Raw genomic sequence first — 4,942 nt, forward strand, 5'->3', positions numbered from 1 at the left:
TTGCAGGGAAGAACTTAGAAAGCTCACATGGAAATAGTAAGATTTGGTCGAGTGGCATGCTCAAATGAAAAAACATTTGCGAGAAACATATTAAGTTGAAACCCCAAAAAGGAAAAATGGAAGTGGCAGGAAGAGGCCTCGTGAGGCTAAAAAGGAGAAGAGGATATTTTCTTGTTAGTGCTATAGAGAAGAGCATTTGAAAAAGGATTCTCCCCATAGGCAGAAGAAGAAGAAGGAAATTATCCCCTACAAGCCATAGGAACACACATCAATGATGCAAGATGCTAAGCATGAGGAGGGGGAATTCCCTTAAGCTCCTTGAAATATATATGCATATGTGTGTGTGTGTTGAAAAGATCCCATGTGAACTTTTAGGGAACGTAAGACTTCAAGCTTGATGTGAGACTTGTAAACAAGTCTTGAACTAATTTTGGTATGATTATGCGTATGTGCATATAAATATATGCACATTGTATAATGGCTCGAAGTGTCGTGAAGGTTGGACTTATGGGGATTAAAATTGATTTTGGGGGACAATTTTATTTTAATGCCTATGTGTTGTGGTTGTAATTTATTGTGTTCATGATTGGATATAATTTGGTTTTAGATTTATGCATGGCCATGCCATTATATTGATATTCTTATTTATTTATTTTTTGATTTCCCTTTTTGTATTGATTGATCTTTCCTTCCCTTTTAAATTTCACTTTTGAATGTCATGTTTGGGGTTGAGAAAGCTTGTTGAGTGTGGCAGTAAAGCCATGGACCTTGGTTAAGAAATCCAAGGAGGATCAATTGAAAATGCAAAGGAATAAGGGATCTGCACATAATTAAAGCGCAAGAAAGAAAATATGAGAGGTTGGAACATTGCTTGTGCGAAAGTGTAATAGAAAACAACAACATGGTAAAGAAGGGAACGAGAGGAATTCTGGTGAAATAATTCCTTTAGTTAAGGCATGTCTTGTTTAAATGGAGAGAGTTATCTCAACTCAGACTTTCTTAGATGAATATCAATGCATATGCTATGTCCAGGATTAAGTGGATAACACTACGATGGCCAAGTGGTTTGTAGTCCATGGGAGATAATGGAAAGTATCATGGTAGCCATGAGAATAGCACAAAGTGAACTCTCCTAACCTTAACTCTGGTTACATATGTAATTGTGTCTCATATACATGATCATATTGATGAACCTATATATGTGTGTGTGTGTGTGTGTGTGGGCCATTCTTGTGGAAGAATGATTGTTTTAATTTATTGAATGTAGATGTGAATGGCATAAAAAGGTTCCTGGATCTATGAAGAACCAAGTGGGAAAAAGTAGCCCTGGCTGATCCATGATTTTAATAATAGGTGAATATGGTTCATAAATTATGCTCATGTTATGTTATGGACAAGGAATGATGAAGGATATATCAATAGGACGAAATCATTGTGATCTGTTGCATGCAAGGGCAAGCTTGAATAAACCTCAGATCTTGGATTTAAATCGTGGATGCCCTTAGCTAAGCATGGGAAAGACACTATAGGCACTGTGGTTTGGTGTCTATGGATAGAGACAATGTGGTCTCTGGGTTTGGAAACATTGTTGTATACATATTGTATTGTGTTATGTGTGTTGTGTATGCATTGTGTTGTACATGTGTATTCATTGTGTTGTATCATGTGTGTATGTGTATGTGTTGTGTGATACATTGTGCATACGTGCATGTATTATGTGATGTTTTGGGACAAAAAGGTATGGGAATGTATAGGCCCTTGTGTAATGTGATAGAATAGGAAGGTATGGGACTGTTTGGGCCTGTGTTTATTTAGGATGGGTAGACCACCCAGAATGGGGGTTTCCTAGGCTTGCAAAAGTGTGGAATGCACCTATATTCCTATCGACAGAAGACTACTGGTTGGTAGTAACTACTTGGTTGGGTAGTTCCCATATTCACAGGGTGGCATTTGGGATAATTATACCTATTTGTCACTAAGTGCTGCCCTTAGGGCCAATGAACCACTTAGTAAATTTAAATCAAAGAGAAGAGAAGAGATGGCACTAGGTACTTACTAAGCTGGAAACTGATCCGGTGGGTATATGTGGTCAAAGAGAAGAGAAGGCACTAGGTACTTATTTGGATTGGAAACTAATATAGTGTGTGTACATGGCCAAAGACAAGAGAAGGCATTGGGTCTTTGTCAGGTTGGAAATTGATCCATTATGTGTATGTGGTCAAAGAGAAGAGAAGGCATTGGGTGCTTGTTGGGTTGGCAACTGATCCAATGTGTGTACAGGAAAAGAAAAAGGCTATTGGATGCTATCAAGGATGGGAAACTGATCTAGTGTGTGAAAATAAAGCAATAAAGAGAAAACTAAGATAAGTATCAACATTTCATTTATTTTTGAACTTTTAATTATGAATCTAAATTCAATATTCTAATTTATGATGGTTTGGATTATGAGTTAACCTTGTTTTGTTCTAACGGGAATTAAAGTAGAATTCCAAGTTCACCTCATGAACAAACTGCAAATAAGGTATGATTTAAACTTATTACACTTTCCTCATGACGAGTCCCATGAAATCTATGTACCTATGGTGCAAGAAAGGATATGGGATTTCTCATTCAAATGAATGAAAGTGATCGCAACGTGGACTGGAAAAAATATGCTAAAGTCAAATATTTCAAGAATAGAGCCATTGTGTGAAACTAGTGCTCAATGGTGCCCTTTGTTCACCATGAAGCATGTTATGAGATGTATGGTAGTTTTGGAGCTAGGGATATGCCTTGGATTTGAACTCCTTTCGATGTGGGGAAGCCTTGCTGAGGGATGGATGGCCTAAGGGACTAAGAAGCAGAGAAGGGGATGCCTAAACTTGGAAGGTGAGTGACTACATGGAGAGGGAGTAACCAGAATGCCCGAGGGATTGCAAAGCAGAGAAGGGAAGGCCAAACAATAAAATTGGGTTTCTTAGTCATGAACATTGTTGTTTGGGATCAAAAGCACATTAGGGGTGTGCCCAAAAACAATGAGCGAAAATTGTTCGCTGAAGGGAACAAAGGTCTCAACATAGCAGCACTGGAAAATAATGATCCAAGTTGGTCTGGACATGTCTAAAGCATCCAACTACTACAAATAGGACCATTGAAAGATGGTTAAATTCTACCTTGATGTTTATCATATCTTTGTTTGTTGGTTGAAGAAAATGCATGAAACATTGTAAATATTGTAAAGAGTTGGGTCTATAAAGCTCCTTGAACCAATATGCTTGTTTTCAAGTGTGTTTTTTTGTATATGTGTCATTGAAAACCAAGGACGTTGTTCCCCCAGGGGGAGGGGTTTGTAAAAACCCAATTTTTTAACCTCATGCATGCAATGTAAATGATCTTATAAAATAAATATGGGTTGAGTTAAGGGACAAAGATTCTAGAGGCTTAGGAGGGTAACTACTTGGGATGCATAGGTTTACTTGCTATAGGAAAAATCGTAATATGTGATAGCTATTGAATGCTGGTTTTTGTGCTTTAATGACCTGGTGTTCCTCTAATTTATGGGACTGAATTAGAAGTACTAGAATCATACTTTCCTTGGGAGGTGGGGCAAGCAAACAAGATGAACATTTATTGAGTATGGGATGTGCAAGTAGCAGGGGAGAGGAATGAGGAGGTCAACACATAGGGGATGATTCAAACCAGAAAGGAAGAGGTGACACAGAGGAGAGGATGGTAGAGTTCAGCACCACTATGAGAAGATAAAGAGAGAGCACAACAACAACAAGGGAAGAGACAACTTTCAATTGGAAAGTAGTCAAGAAGGAAATCACTTCCAAGTGGGGAAGAAATTGCTTCTCAAGTCCCCAATAGATAGAGGGTGGATATGGTGATTATCAACAAATACCAAAGGGTTGGGGTGAAGGAATTATTCCAGGGGGATTTTTGGATGGCTTCCTCATTGTATGTTTAATTTAATTGTGTTTTGGAGTCTCCAAGTTGGGTGGAGACTACAAGTCTCCAGATTCCATGCGCTTTGTTGCTTGTGACTCAGTTGGAGGGTGGATGTGGATAGATCTATGGAGTAATTGGAAAAATTGAAGGTTGTTTTTAATCCCTTGAGTAGTGAACCCCCTAGTCTCTAGAATCTGGCTCAAGGGTGATAATTACAAGTGAGAAATAGTTGGAACTATCTAAGGTTGGGTGGAGAGTCATAGTCCCAGACTCAGTTTTCCAAAAGTTCCTACGATAAGTTTCCTTTATGTATTTTTAATAAAAGTGAATATATGTTTGCGTACTGGATTGAAATGGTGTACATTCATGTTTTGGGACATGGCTTATGTTCTTACTATTTACATGATTGATTAACTTGTTGTTGCCACTAATCCACATTAGTGAAATTTTGAGGCTAGAAATGAGCCTTAAAACAAAAATTCACAACAAAAATCAACTTTATAAGAACCAATATGATTCAATATGATGATGTCAACCATGGGGGATGATCACCATTTTTGGAGTAAAAAGGTAAAGATTTAAAATAAAATAAAAGAAAAACTTCTTTTTCAACTTATCTCCCTACAATTTTACTCAAAATTTCAGCAGGAGCACTTGTTGGATGCAAAATTTACTTTTTCTTCCAAGGAGTACCCATGTTACATACTTTTATGGACCCTACTACACGAAAAATGTTAAATACATGAAAAACTTTATTGCAATCACGTTTTTTCATGTATTTCACATTTTTCGTGTAGTATAGTCCATCCAGAATATGCAACATGGATATTCTTTAGATGAAAAATTAAATTTTGTATCCAACGAGTGCTCCCGCTCAAAATTTGAGTAAAAACGTAGGGAGATAAGTTGAAAATACGAGTTGCAAAAGTAGTTTTTTCCTTTTTCCCTTCAAAACTTGATGAGGTAATCTAATCTTATTTTATTCCACTATTATTTTATATATTCCTTAGGA

Source organism: Pinus tabuliformis, chromosome J (assembly GCF_031772625.1).
Source record: "Pinus tabuliformis cultivar Carrire ecotype Pingquan chromosome J, CPIR1, whole genome shotgun sequence".
Lineage (NCBI taxonomy): Eukaryota > Viridiplantae > Streptophyta > Pinopsida > Pinales > Pinaceae > Pinus > Pinus tabuliformis.